At 37.3% G+C, this 15,553-nt stretch overlaps 1 protein-coding gene across 3 annotated transcripts in view; it reads left to right on the top strand.

Annotated features, from left to right (window-relative positions):
- The window catches only part of MACROD2 (mono-ADP ribosylhydrolase 2), a 1,936,537-nt gene that overhangs the window by 289,957 nt on the left and 1,631,027 nt on the right, over nucleotides 1-15,553 (top strand). The gene's annotated exons all lie outside the window — the stretch shown is intronic.

The following is a 15,553-nucleotide window of genomic DNA, read 5'->3' as shown; positions in this document are numbered from 1 at the left end:
TTTTTTTGCCGTAATCGGGCCTCTCACTGTTGTGGCCTCTCCCATTGCGGAACACAGGCTCCGGACGCGCAGGCTCAGTGGTCATGGCTCACGGGCCCAGCCGCTCCGTGGCATGTGGGATCTTCCCGGACCGGGCACAAACCCATGTCCCCTGCATCTGCAGGCGGACTCTTAACCACTGTGCCACCAGGGAAGCCCTGGATCTTCTTTTTGATCCAGCCAGGCCACTTTGCATATCTTGATTGGTGAATTCAATCCATTTACATCTTGTGTAATTATTGATAGATGAAGACTTAGTACTGCCATTTTATGTTTTGGTTGTTCCGTATCTCCATTTTTCTTTTTTCTTGTGTTTATGTCTGCCCTTTTTTTGGTGGTTTTTTATGATTTTTTTTTTATCTCAGTCTCCTCTGTTTTTATGTTCTGTGGTTACTATGAGGTTTCTATAAAACATCTTAGAGATAAAATAGTCCTTTTTCTGTTGATAGCAGCTTACCTTCATTTGCCTATACAGGTTCTGTCCTTTTCCTCTTCCCTTTTTATGTTTTTGTTGTCTCACATTATCCCTTTTTGTGTTGTGAGTTTGTTACCAAATCAAAGTAGCTATAGTTATTTTTACTGCGTTTTTCCTTTAACCTTTATGCTGTGATCAAGTGTTTACCAACCTATTCTGTTAGAGAGTTGCAATTTTCTGATTCTGTCTATTTATCACCTCACTCAAAGTTTTATGTACTTTTGCTTTTTCATTTCAGGTAGAAGAGCTCCTTTCAACATTTCTTGTAAGGCAGGTCTAGTGGTGATGAACTCCTTCAGCTTTTGTTTGTCTGGGAAAGCTTTTACTTCTCTTTCATATCTGAAGGATAACTTTACTGGATAGAGTAGTCTTGGCTGACAGTTTTTAATCTCTCAATATTTTGAGTATGTCATTCTACTCTCTCCTGACCTATAGAATTTCTGTTAAGAAATCTATGGTAGCCTAATCATTTATTTCTTTATCTCTTTTACTAGGTCATAAATTTTCTGAAGACACACTGTATTTTTTATTTGTATATTGCTCAGGATTTGCCACCTAGCGTATCATAATCTCTCAATATTTTTTTTTCTTGTGTGAAAGCATGAATTTGAAATCTGCTTCTGCCATTAAACATTTTAATTCTACCTCTAAGATACAATTATTGGTAGGAAGGCTTTCTGTATCATTATTCAAGTTATTAGTAAAAAGCTTGAAAATTTTCAGCTTGGGGACAGAGTCCTGTGATGTGCTATTAGAGATCTCTCTCCAGGATGTTGCTGATCAGTTTGGGGTTTTGTTATTCAGTCTACCTAATAACATTACTATGCAGCTTGGGGTTCTCCATCTGGTCCTGGAGGATATAATTAAAAAGTGTTGAATGCTTTACTGAAATCATGATCAGATGAAAATTACACAGGACTGCACCTCACAATAAGACAAATTTTGACATAAGGCAATTGGCAATTGATACTTGAAGTGTCTGCACACCAGCTCCTCATTCTCAAACAGGGATAAGCTAAATTTCTTATCCTATAGGGAAGAGGAAAAGTCATGGAGGCGAGCAAAACAGCAGTCAGATAGATCTTAAAGAGCAGAAAGGCTGAGAGTGACCATGGCCCTAATATTCTCTCCTCATATTGGGTTGACAAAATGAAGGTCAAATAAATAGGAAGCCCCTGAATTGCTGGAGCTATCCCAGAGATGTCAGTTAGTCAAAGTCTCACATGCCCCTTGGATGTTTATGATACATGGGCAAATACAACTAACTAGTAGCAAATCAGTAGTTGGACCTGAGTTGGATATTGTTGGATTCCTACAGCTGGAACCTAGCCATTCTGTCCTACTCAAAGTATGTATGGTCCATGGACATCCATTTACATCTTGTGTAATTATTGACTATTGAGAGGAAAGGAAGGGGATTTTATGAATCAGAGAAGGAGGTAAAGTACAAGTATACATGTTAGGGAAGATATTGATAGTTGCTTACCATGAATTTGAAAATTTTAGCACAAAATTTGAGAGTGAGATACCTTCCCCATTAATGTAATAAACTTGACATAAAGTTTGAAATCTTAATATTGATTCAAGATTCACCCCTTTGCATGTGTGCTTCTGAATTTTGGTGAGGAATGTGAAAGTCACTTGAATCTTGTCCTAAACTGATAATCTGGGTACATGAGGGACAGGCACTTTGAAGAAATTTGGCTTTTTTTTTAAATTAAGTTGGAGGATTATGTGGGCTTCTTCTGCTCATCTTTTCTTTAAATAAAATTGTAGGAATTATTCAGGATTGTTTTCATTGATTTGAGAAACTGTTTTTTGGATATAGTCTAGAATAACAATTGTCAAGCTCCTTTTAGAGCTATGAAATTTGAGGCTAGTATGTGAATATGTCAGAAAATCACAAAACAAGCTGGAAAGAGAACTAAGCAACTTTCAGAAGACACATCATTTATAAAACTTTAGATTGCCATAAACTCATTAAGAACATTCAAAATTAACAATAGTCTTTGAAATTTTGGGAAAAAAATTTCTTATTTAACTTTGCTTCTGGTTATTCATTTTGGTAAATTATTTTGTCATTTGTATCCATTTCTAGGCTTTTCTTTTGTAACAATTGAGTTATATCTCAGAGGATGTCATTGGTGGTGGGAGAGTGTGATTATTTTTCACGTCAGTTGATAAACTAGTTTAGATGATTTTACTGAAATTTAAAGTTGACTGTTTAACTGAAAGTTTCAATTGCTTTTCGTCTGAAAAGCAAACGATTTTGACAATTAAAGCATACAAATTGTGAGTGCTACATCTAGCTGTTCCAGCTATAATGTGTTGATTGGAGCTGTTTCACGAATCCTTCTCAGGAGCAGCCCAAGTGCTATATACTGCTTGGGAAGAAAATACAGTCAGTGTATTTGCCATCACAATGTGCCGATTGCTTCATCTTGCCCAGAGGTAAACTTGCTGTAATAAAAACTTCTGGACTGGAACATGGTGATGGCATTAATGTTATTTGCCTCCCTAGTTGTTTCTGCGCTATGTAAACCCAAAGCAAACAGCTCTCGGTTTGAGAACCTCAGAGAGCTCTGTCACTAGGCATTGCTGAGTTCCCTTGTGTTGATTCTTTGTTAGCTGAAGTCTTGCAGTGAGCAGTGGAATCTGGATCTTGAGTAGCTAAAGGCGATGGATTAAAGCAGTTTACATCTTCTGACTTTGTCCAGATCATTGTATGGAACTCACTTTGATAGATGCCTTTTTGTATGGGTGTTATTATTTTTAAAGACTCATAGTGAATTCCTTGCCCTATGTATCCTTATTGCCTTCTGAAACAGTATTAAGTCAGGGAACCTAGACTTATCATACCATGTAAGTTTCTTAGCATGGTGCTCGAGGAAATTTGAGAAAGGCTCAGGGAAAATGACTAAATTCATCTTATAAATGCAGTATCCCTTAAGGAATCAATTGTGGATTAGCTCAAGGAAGTGCCCATGTTTATCTTCATGGGAGGCTGTATAGATCTCCTCCACATATTCCAAGGTCTGTCTGCAATTGTCCCTTTTTAAATTCATGGGAATAGCAATGCCTTTGAGTGCCTCATAAAGGAACTGGTTGTGGATATAGGCCAAAGCTAAAAAGAGAGTAGGAAAGAAAAAAGTAAAGATGGAGGGAGTGGGAAATTGGAGGTTGAAAGGGTAAAGGATGAGTAATAAAAGTCATTCTATGGTTGTGTCCTATACTCTTAAGGCCAATCAGTAGAAAAGTTGGCTCTCCTTTTGCTCAGAGAGGAGAAGCATTTTTCATTTGCCAGCCTTCACTGGGTTTCCAATGCATCTTGGGATCGCACATTAGATGACTAGGAGGAATTCTTCTGTCACTGCCAGTGAAATTGTTATCATCATTTAGCATTGCTACTGTGAGCCATCCTTCCAAAGGCCTACGTTTGAAAGCAGCACATGGAATTTCAACCCTCGTATTATTATTTTTTCTTGTATTTTTTATTGTACAAAATGAGGAGAACCCAAGACAAATTTTTTTTGAGAGAGAACACGATTCAGCCTCTTCAAGGACAAAGTATTTAAATGGCCTTACTGTCATATTCAAATAAATTTGATCCCTCATATAATATCCTTAAATAAAGGGATCATTTTTCCCCAGTCATAAAAAGAATATACTACTTTTTTAAATTAGGAAATTTGGAAAATCAAAAAGATTAAAAGAAAAAAATGACCTATCAACAATGAGGACTCAGGAGTAGCTATCAGAGTCCTACGTGACCCTTTATTTTCCTGATATTTGGGGCAGTAGATAGCTAAACAACCTGAAGTTTTGTGGCTGCTTCCTGGGGTCATATTTTGAGTAATACCTATTAGATGCTTTATTTTAGCTCATGCTCCTATGGACTAGTAATATTTGAATAGCTGTAATGACTGCATTTAAATCTATTTTATTTCAAATTCATGCGTGTAGCTAGTAATTCTTGCACCAGGAGATTACAGAGAATTACCTGATGATTTCACTGTTGTACCTCTCCGTGTACTACCTTGGATCTTACAGAGTACTAATTCTTGACCATACTGGCTAATGTAATTAATGAAACATGTTGAAACATATGCACATTTGCTATACTGTGGTTTACAAGTGTTCTTCATGCAGTTGAATAATATTAGGGCTGTTTTTGGTGTAATTGCTCTTGGTTTTCCTTCCATAATTATTTACGCTTGTGTTTCTAACAGGATGTAGATTCCAGATCCCTCAATTGTAGAAGTTGTTCATAGTTTGTTTGAGCATGTACATGGTATATGCGTGGGATGGGCTTGTTGGGAGCTTGGAAGAATGGAAACTTATTTTCTTTTATCATTTTCTAAAAAAAAATTCAGATCCAAGTTTTTGATAATTTTACTCATGAAAGAAAAACTATAATATGTTTCTAAAGACTAATGTTCAGAAGGGTCAAGGAAAAATGGTTAGACCCTTTAGATTATTTTTGCAGTGAATTTGTTATTTGAATGTTCTTCAGTTATTAGCATTTTTAGCCCATTAGCAATGGCAGCAGTGTCCTAAGTAACTATAACAGACTCTTGAAGAACCAGATTTCTTGACCAAAAGGACCCCTTGTCCCAATATTTTCTGAACTCCTCAGACAGATGATAGCATGTAATAATGTGTATTTTGCCAAGGATGCTCTTCCTTTCTGTCTGTCACTCTCACCTCCCAAATGATGTTAATTTTTAAGAAGTAGTTTGTTGTCCAACTAACCTTCATATACTGTTTTATGAATTGTACTGTAATATGTGCTCAATAAATATATGCTAATAAATATTTGGTACTGATATTCAACCAAATATTTATTGAAAAATAATCATTTTAATGTTCCCATCTCCATTACATAATACTTGTAAAACAATAATTCTGTTCCTCGGGTGTGACTGCTAGATATTCTTCTCAAATTCTGTGGCTGGGCATAGCTTCAACTAATTCAGGGTTTCCGAGCCGGCCTGGTGTAGGACTCGCCTGGGAAGCTGATTATACTTACAGACTCCAAGGCTCCACCCCAGACCTGCTAGTCACAATTTCTGGGTAATTTGTATCATCAGACAAGTCTGAGAAACCTAAAACTAGGGAGTCTGAACTAAAGGAGCTTGATCAATGTATATTTGCATATTGGTATATAGGAAAGATTTATGGGTCTGGATTGAGTTAATAGCATTCATTTATTTCTAAGGCTGATCAACTAAAATATCAGAAGAGAAAATTGCTCTGATATGCTCTTTAAATTACAGCTTCCATGAGATTTCACTGAAGTAATTTTTTTTTTTTTTTTTTTGCGTTACGCGGGCCTCTCACTGTTGTCGCCTCTCCCGTTGCGGAGCACAGGCTCAGCGGCCATGGCCCACGGGCCCAGCCGCTCCGCGGCATGTGGGATCCTCCCGGACCGGGGCACAAACCCGTGTCCCCTGCATCGGCAGGTGGACTCCCAACCACTGTGCCACCAGGGAAGCCCTGAAGTAATTTTTAAATCATCATAATTGATAAATTTAAAATTATCATTCCCATGTGCAAGACACTCTTCTAATCTTCTTCATGTATTTACTAATTTTAGTATAGAGAGGTGAAATAATTTGCCCAGTGCCAAATAAGGAACAAGTGGGAAAACTTGGCTTTGAACCTATAAAGTTGGATTTCAGAATTTTCACATTTAACCCCTGGAATATATTGCCTGTAGCCACCAAATACTTACTAATGTGTCAGGCACTAGTATACTAAGCACTTAATATACTTTTAAAGTCACTTACCAATCCTATAAAGTAGGGTTAAGAAAGGGAAGTTTTGAGAGATTAAGTAATTTGCCCAGAGTTACCCTGCTCGTAAGTAGTAGAACCAGTGTGGTTTGAAGCTGGGTTGGCTCAACTCCAAAACTCTGTGCTTTTAACTACTCCCCTGTATGTAAGAATGACAGGTTTGAATATGCTGATATCTTGTCTCTCTTCAGTATTTTGTACAAATAATAGTGGTTTCTGGGAGCTTTCTGGAAGGTAACTATAACACTTTAGTGTCTACATTAAGTAATGCCTACACTTAATATCAACATTAAAGCACTTCAGGGTCAACATAGAATTTTAGAAGAAAATCTGTGATATATTATAGAATTCCTTGTCCCAGAAAGATTTTTAAAGAATAAATTGGTTACTCTGTCATCTGCTATAGACTAGCTGAAAGTAGAGCACAGGATTAACATACTTTTAAGAGATTCTTAACCCTATGTGTTTTAATGTTAAAGGATAGTATAGTTGGTGGATACTTATGTTATTTGTGAACATTGGTAAGAAGTTACATTTAATTTCCTTCATTTGAACATTAAATATTTCACACGTGTGCATTTTGTCACAAGTAAATATTTTCCTCTACTTTGAAATGACTTATAAATTTACTTTTACTTATTTATTAAAGATTTAATTTGAGCTGCTTCTCTTTTTCCCTCTTATTTGTCCCAAAATAAAAGTGAAGTGTCAACTGGTTTTAATGGCTCCTACTGCCATCTCTCTGTCTAGGGCTTCTAAGGAAAGGGGGAGAATTGGAGAAGAACTTGTGAAATTTGTCTGGGGAGGTGAGAAAGTTTAATGTGCTTGTGAACGAGCACACTTCTTCTGGGTAATACTATTGCACTGTAATAAATATTGAAATCCAGTTTTCAGTCTTAGACCTAATCCTTTAATATTAATTAACATTCAAAGAGGAATTTTGTAAAGAAGCATGTTGACTAAATTCCTGTACCTGAAAAAGATCAGCAGCTGATTAACTAGGAAATAAGAATGTCTTGTTTAAACGTGTTTATAAAACCAGAGAATAGACCTTTTTTTTAAAAAAAAAAAAGAGCAAGGCCATGCTAATTTGGAGCCACAACTAGAAGGGAGTAGTCTGGGTTATGCAATTTGCTGTTGCACTTCAACAGAAGACTATAGCTGCACTTCAACAGAAGACTAGCTGCCTGAGCCATGTACCTGCTTGTTTACACCGTCTCTTTCCCAGTAAAAATGATTTCCACCAGCAGGGCCTAATTCATCCAAAGCACTGTCCCTGGTGCTCATACACTGATACACATTAGTAACTCTGTGACTTTGATTTAACAAGTAACCATCTATTTGTTCTTATAAACAAAAATTTTTATTGGGATTTTGGAATAACCAAGATGACTTCTATCATTTTAACAGCTTAAGATAACAATCTTTTAAAAATTTGTTACTCCTTCCACTTTTTAGCAGGCCGAAATATACAAACAGCTCATATCAAGAAATCAAACAACCCAAACAAAAAATGGGCAGAAGATCTAAATAGACGTTCTTGAACTTTTACCAAGGGTTGCAGAGTAATATAATGAGCCCAGTCCTGTGATGGGGAGAAAAAGTATGCCTTTGTTAGAATTAGCTTCTATAAAATCAGTACAGGTTTAGAGGGAAAATAGAAATTGCAGAGAAAGTCTGTTGATCTTGCTTCCACACTTTCCACTTTTTGTCACCCTCTGTTCAAATATCAGTTCTAACATTAGATACTAGGCAAATGTTTCTTCATCATCAAAAGTGAAAATAAAATTTACTGGTTATTGGCTAAGAGCCAGGTATAAGTTGAATGCTCAACTTGAAATATGTAATTTATTCCTTACAACTAGAAAGGCACTATTTTTATCCTATTTTACAGAAGGTGAAACTGAGGCTTAGAAAGGTTGGCTAAACTCCCAAGGCCATACCCCAAGTAAGTGGTAGAAACTGGATGCAAACCCAGATTTGTCTAATTGAAAGACAGTATTCTTTATCATCATCTCAAATATCAATTTTACATAGAATTTTAAAAATAAATTTATTTATTTAATTTATATTTATTTTTGGCTCCGTTGGGTCTTCGTTGCTGCGTGCAGGCCTTCTCTAGTTGTGGCTAGCGGGGGCTACTCTTTGTTGCGGCATGTGGACCTCTCATTGTGGTGGCTTCTCTTGTTGTGGAGCATGGGCTCTAGGCGTGTGGGCTTCAGTAGTTGTGGTTCGCGGGTTCTAGAGCACAGGCTCAGTAGCTGTGGTGCACGGGCTTAGTTGCTCTGTGGCATGTGGGATCTTCCTGGACCAGGGCTCGAACCCATGTCCCCTGAATTGGCAGGCGCCACCAGGGAAGTACATAGAGTGTTCTAGTATACTTAGTTTTACACATTGGAGTCAGCATGTTCCAATGAAGAGAGCAACATGTAGAAAAGACAGGAGATGTGGAGTAAAGATCCTTGTGGCTACATTTGGAATTAAGTTGTTTTTTAGAGTTCTAATTCTGCCAGTTTATATTGTGTGATATTGAATGAGTTGCAGAATCTGTTTGAACTTCAATTTCTTTTGTGAATTGGGAAGCAAAGGAGATAATGGCTGTGGAATACTTAATAAATGTAGTTATCATGAAGTTGGTGATAATATTCTATGTTTGTAGAATGGTTTACAGTTTGCAAAGAGCTTTTACAAAGATTGTCTCAGATGATAGTGTTACAACCCTTTGAAGTTTGTTCATTCTTTCATTCCTTCATCGAACAACTATATTTTTGAGTTTCTGTTAGGTGCCAGGCATTGTTCTATAGGTTGGGGTAATTTAGCAGTGAAGCAGCAGGAGAAAAATAATTCCTTGCCTTCATGGAGTTTACATTTTAATGGAGGATATGGATAATTACACATAAGTAAAATATTTAGTATATTAGATAATAATAACAACAATAAAGGTAGCATTACCTCCTATATGTTGAATGCTATGAGCCGTGCATTCCTCAGTAGTTAGAAGCATATTTTGATTCATATACATGTTTTTCCATTATGGACTTTTTTTTTTTTTTCTTTTTTTTTTTTGCTGTACGTGGGCCTCTCACTGTTGTGGCCTCTCACTGTTGTGGCCTCTCCCGTTACAGAGCACAGGCTCTGGATGCGCAGGCCCAGCGGCCATGGCTCATGGGCCCAGCCGCTCCACGACGTGTGGGATCTTCCCGGACCAGGGCATAAACCCGTGTCCCCTGCATGGGCAGGTGGACTCTCAACCACTGTGCCACCAGGGAAGCCCTCCATTATGGACTTTTTAAAAGCTATAAATAGGTTATAGTTCAACTACAAACTTTTTTTTCAAATTTTTTGTTGTTTCAAAACAATGAAGGGATTGTTTTTTCTATTTAATTGTTAGTACACATCTCTAAAATTTATGAAAGCTTTCTAGCTAGCTCTAAGATTCTATGACATATTGGCTAAAATTATGGAATTAAATGTAGATCTCTAATACCTGTCTCTGTTTATACAAGTCTGGTAAGTATACTCTGAATAAGGCATTTTGATAGTTCAAAGATTATTATTTTTTAATAATTAAATAATTATTTGAAAACCATTAAATGATCTTGGCTTTTCTTTACCTTTGTAGACTAGGTAGTAGTACTCATGGGTTATATGTCTCAAATCCAGCACCAAGCCTGGTGAAAAAACTTCAGTGATCTGGAACTTCCATTCTGAGTTTTAGAAGACACAAAGGGATCATGAGAAGGTGTTGTAGTGACTCAAACATAAAGATTTGTCTGCCAACTCCAAGTTTAAATTTATTGAAAGCTGCAGGAAAGACAAGTGTTATTCTCAGGATAGTTTCCAGCCATTAACTAGTGACCACCAAACGTCATAATTCAGCATCATGAGGCAGAGGTCTGTAAGCCTTGGGAGAAAAAGTCACATTTGCACCATTGAAACGTCTTGAGATTTAATCCTAAAAATGTCTTCTAGTTGTTATACCAGTAAAGTGAAATAATTTTTTTTTTATGGACTTGAAACTCCTTTTTCAAGTTATTGAAGAAATATTTCTGCTCACTATTTAAAGAGAGTGTTTAAGAGCTCAAGCTTCAGGAGAAGACAGAATCCTTGTTCTACCACTTGCTAACTATCTAACTTTAAGAAAGATTCTGTTATAGCTCCAGAATATACCTGGCATCTTTCCTCTCTCTCCTCTTACTACCACCATCCTGTTCCATGTTACTCATTCTCCACACAGTGGCTAGTGACTTTATTACAATTGAGATCTGATAGTCTGATCCCCACACATCATTCTTTTCCTCCTTCTCCCCAAACCTCTGTTAACAATCCTCCAATGGCCTTCTCTTATACTAGAATGAAGTCCAGACTTTTTACCTTGGCCTTGGCCTACCAGACCCCATAGGAACTGATCCAGGCCTGCTTCGCTGATCTCACCTCTGTCTTCCTCACTGAGCTTGAGCCCCCTGACATTTTTTTCAATCCCTAAGTTCACTAAACTTCTCAGAACACTCTACCTCATTCTTCACGTGGCTGACTCTTTATCCCTTAGGTCTTAGGCTTCTCTTACCACCCAATCTAAATAGGTTTTCATGTTATACTCACTCATGCACCATGTTTTTCTCTTACATGGCATCTGTCATGATTTTTCACTTTATGTCCATTTGGTTTTTGTCTAATATCTGAATGTCTGCCTCCTCCAACTGTAATCTCCATGTCTTTATGGTTCAGTGCTATATACTCAGACCCAAGCACAATAAATCATTGTTAATGTTGAATGAATAAAATATCTAACTCCATAAACTTTCTAAGTATTAATATGCTCATCTGAAAAATACAAATAATCATTCCTACCTGTAAAGTTACTGTATGAATTAAACAAGATTGAAATATATAAAACAGCATTGTGCTTGAACAGTCCTCAACAAATGGCAATGTCTGCAGCAGTGGCGTGGTCACCAGACATTTGTTAAGCCCACTGTGTGTGTGAGACGTTGCTAATGTTTGTAGAACATACTTTTAAAAGAGGTCTGTTAGACTTTTGTTTCACCTTGTCTTTGCTGTTTTATTATTATTAGCATTGGTCTTCACATCTAGGAAATTAAAATGTGGAATTCCAGCAGTGATTCCATGCTGTTTAATGGAACATTGATATAAACCAGCCTCAGCTTTGTAATGCCACAATTATCAGAGCCATGATGTACATTCAAAAGGGTAATTACTTTGGGTAGTAATTTCCTAGACTGCCCTCCCCACCCCCCCAACCAGCTGGCATTGAAAAAGGAGCACTGCTTTTGTGTGTGTACACAGTCTGTAAAACCCCATTATCCCCAACTTCCACACCCCGGTGGCTGCATACTTCCTTTTGAAGCCTCTTAAAAAAGAAAAAAAAAAAAACTTTCAAGATAGCCCTAAAATTTATTTTGAATCTCATTTCACCCATATAGTATAAAAATGAGATGGTGGGTAGGAAGTGGGAGGGGTCTAGAATGTGATTTGCTTACCCCTGGAATTCTATGATGCTTGTGGGAAAGCCTGGTAAAAATTTGCATGGGTGGGTAGAAATACTTCTTCAGAAACACTTTGAGATAAAGTTAGATTTAAATCTGTTTTGATGGTCAAAGAATAGAGGAATGTTAATTTGGTTATTCTAGTTCTTTTTCTTTCATCTGTTCAGAATGTCTATACTATTTAGAACAGAGCTTTCCACCGACCTCTCATGACCAACATCCTTTTAAACTGTGATCATCTGCTAGAATCCTAGGTGCAGTGCCCTCCTCTGCTCTCCTTTTCTTCTTTGTGTCTCTTTCCATCTGAGGTTTTGACCTCCTCTCTGGCCCATATCCTAATGCTTCCACTGAGCCCATTTCAATCCTTTACTTTTGGGTTCCACTGCTTCCACTGAGCCCATTTCAATCCTTTACTTTTGGGTTCCAGCTTCCCATGCTACTCACATTTCTCTTAGCATTCTTTCCACCACCTTGAATTAATTGACGTCTGTTCCCTGAGGATGACACCTTCCCTGTTACCTGTTGCATCTCTTACTGTCACTATTTGATGCAACTAGGGAAGGGGAGGGGTGTGTAATAGAGGTAGGGAGTTTCAAAAAATTTTTCCCTTCCCCTGAAAGACCTCTTCTTGACTTTGGTTTTTCACCACTATTCAAAGTCCTTTGTTTTGAAATTCTTATTTTATATCGACATCGTCTAATTCCGTCATCTTCTCCCCCTTCTTCGTCTCTGGGACATTTCCCCATCTTCCTTAGGGCTTGTCTTATAAGCCTTACCTGCATACCAGTCCTTTCCCTCTCTCGGAGTGATTGTGTCGTCCTCACTAGTGACTCTTCCAAAACTGCAGCACTCACTTCTTTTTTATTCCTCTTGATCCTCGACATGACCGACCAAGCGAGATCGCTTCACCTCCAAACTTCTTAAAGAGTAGACTTAATCATTGTTTCTGTTTTCTTTATCTCTCATTATCCTGCCAACATCACACAGGCTTTTTGCCTCCTTACTCTGCTGACACTGCTTCAAAATCCCTGATGGTCTCCTCTTTTTTCATATTCAGTTTCCTCTTCCACGTCTGTATTCCTGACTACCTTTTTGACATCCTCCTTTTAAAAATGTTTCTAGGGGCTTCCCTGGTGGCGCAGTGATTGAGAGTCCGCCTGCCGATGCAGGGGAAATGGGTTCGTGCCCCAGTCCAGGAAGATCCCACATGCTTGCGTACCGCAAAAAAAAAAAAAAAAAAGTTTCTAGTTCCTTGATTTCATTATATTTTCTTCTCAAAATGATCTTTCCCCTTTGTGACTCCGGTTTTTTTGTTTGTTCGTTTTTGTATTCCTCTTCCCTCTTCTGTCCCTACAAAGCGTAGGCGTTCCTTTGTCTCTTTTCTCTCTTTCTCTGCTCGCGTTCTGTTGGTGATCTCATCCATCCTCTCAACTTTAATGATAAGCTGTTAGATATAGATTCCCTTCCTTGATGCCGAAGATCTTACACCCTCATTTCCAACTTCCTGGTAGGCATTTCCAGAGGGGTAACATAAAAGTACTTTAAACCTACGGTGATTATAATTTATCATCTAAATTGGGTCACTATGGAAGGCAAAGACAGAACTACTAATAATCAGCCAATGTAAACCTGTACTGTGCATATGGTCACCTATTCAAACTCATTATGTACAAAATACTCTGACATTTGCTTTTCCAGTATTTTCTATCATTATTAATTGCCTCACCAACATTTTACTTACTCAGGCTGAGAATTATCTTTAATTTTTATTCTTTCTTCAGTTTCCAATTCCTAGAAATTCTACCTTTCATGTATCTTGTGAATTAAACCTTTTTTTAAAACCCTATTTCACTGTTCAGGCTCTTATTTCCTCTTGCCTGGAATACTGCATAGACGTCTAACTTGTCTTCTTACTCCCAGTTTCTCCTTCTTTTTCCTTCATGCAATATTCTTTATTTCTACAAAATGTCCCTAAATTATTATTTATGCACCTGCTTAACAACCATTGACAAAAAATATCATGAAGACTTCTCAGCTTGGAATTTAACACACTTAACACAATATAACAAACCCTGACATAAAAAAAAATGTGTCCAGCTTTATCTCCTTCATGGACCCTGTATTTCAGCTGGACTATTGGCCTTTCCACAAACACCTCCTAAATCAGTGGTACTCAACCTCAGCAGAAACACCTTTGGAATTAAAAGTATATAAATACTCAAACTTAACCTGGGAGATTTAAATTTAGTATGTCTGGTTTGCGGCCTGGTTAAATTAATAAAGAGCCTCCCCAAGTGATTCTGACCAAAGCCGGCATCGAGAAGCACTGCAACTGTTTTCCAGCCTCCATGACTTTGTTCACCATTTTCCCTCCATGGCCAGTATCTGTTTTTCTTGCTTTCTCCTTAAATACCATCCTATCTTTCAATACCAGCCCTAGTTTTGTTTTACCTCCTTCATGAGGTCTTCCTTGATCCATCCAGATAGATGTAATTATTTTGTCTGTACTGCAGTCACAGTATAACTTTCACTAGATTATTTGTTTAATGCCTTACAACCTCTAGACAGCACACTTCTTGAAGGCAAAGCTCCTACTATTTTATAATATAGAAACCACTCAGTAAAGGTCATTGGCTGTTGAGATTTTTTTGGTAAAGAACTTTGAAGTTCTTAAGAAGGTGATTGATAATCATGAGTTATTTTCTTTTGCTAATTTAATCAATAGTCCAAAAGCATAAAGTACAGTAGTTTCAATTCCAACACTATGCTAAATTAAGATTTGCTAATCATACTAAGTAGGAGAAAGGAATTAGAATTGTAAATGCCACTACTGTTTTCAGGGGCAGACGAGCTAATCTTAAAGTGAATTCAGTGGTGGATTGGTTCCTTTTTAACACCCACATTTCAGGTGCTTTAAAGCACGTGGGTCTCTTTGGACTCCTCATGAAAACTGTCATGTTGGCATGTACCTATAAAATGTGCTTTACTCAGAAAATGGGGTTAGTAAAGCAGAGTTTTTTACTAGTTCCTTTGGCACAGGGGAATACTTTATTATAATAAATAGGCCTCACTGAAAGAACTCAGTGTTGTTCTTAATAGGGAACGAGAGCGTAAGTGCAGTGATTTAATGCAGTTACAATTGCCTGCATTCAAAAACAATTTTTGATTTTTGTCAAACGTTCAGCAGGGGAGTGATTTTTCCCTCATTTTTTTTGTAGCTTCCCCATTGTATTCTTGTTAAATGTATAAGCTGCATATTCAGGATTGAATTATTTTTTTCCTACATTTTTCTTTGTTAGTACCTGATCAGTAAAAATTGTGAACATTTAGCTTGGGATAGATGTATATATATCTGTAATTAATTTAGTGTCCCTTAAGGTGGAGATTTGTGTTTTGTCATTTATTGAAAGTATATATATATTTCAGCAAAGTATTTGGATTTCATAGCGAGGCTAGGTAAAAGAATAAACGTTTACCCTCTCAGTGCTTTCTCTATTTGCTAGTGTAAAACATATTTCTGATTTATCCCAGGTAAAATAATTAAAATGCATGTGTCAGAACACATAAAATTTTCTGTGCTCACGAAAGGTATACTAACTGGAAAATAGTCTTGGCTTTTGACTTTTTATAAACTCACAGGTGTATAGGGACTTTATGGAACCATCCAGCCCTTTCCCTGACTTCTTGCAGAGCTTGTAACTAAACTACTCAAAACCTGTGGAAGCAAAATCAAACTT

This window comes from Neophocaena asiaeorientalis, unplaced genomic scaffold (genome assembly GCF_003031525.2).
Source record: "Neophocaena asiaeorientalis asiaeorientalis breed wild unplaced genomic scaffold, Neophocaena_asiaeorientalis_V1.1 scaffold64, whole genome shotgun sequence".
NCBI classification, from domain to species: domain Eukaryota; kingdom Metazoa; phylum Chordata; class Mammalia; order Artiodactyla; family Phocoenidae; genus Neophocaena; species Neophocaena asiaeorientalis.
The sequence above is the reverse complement of the archived record's forward strand: the minus strand, read 5'-3'. Positions and strand labels throughout refer to the sequence as shown.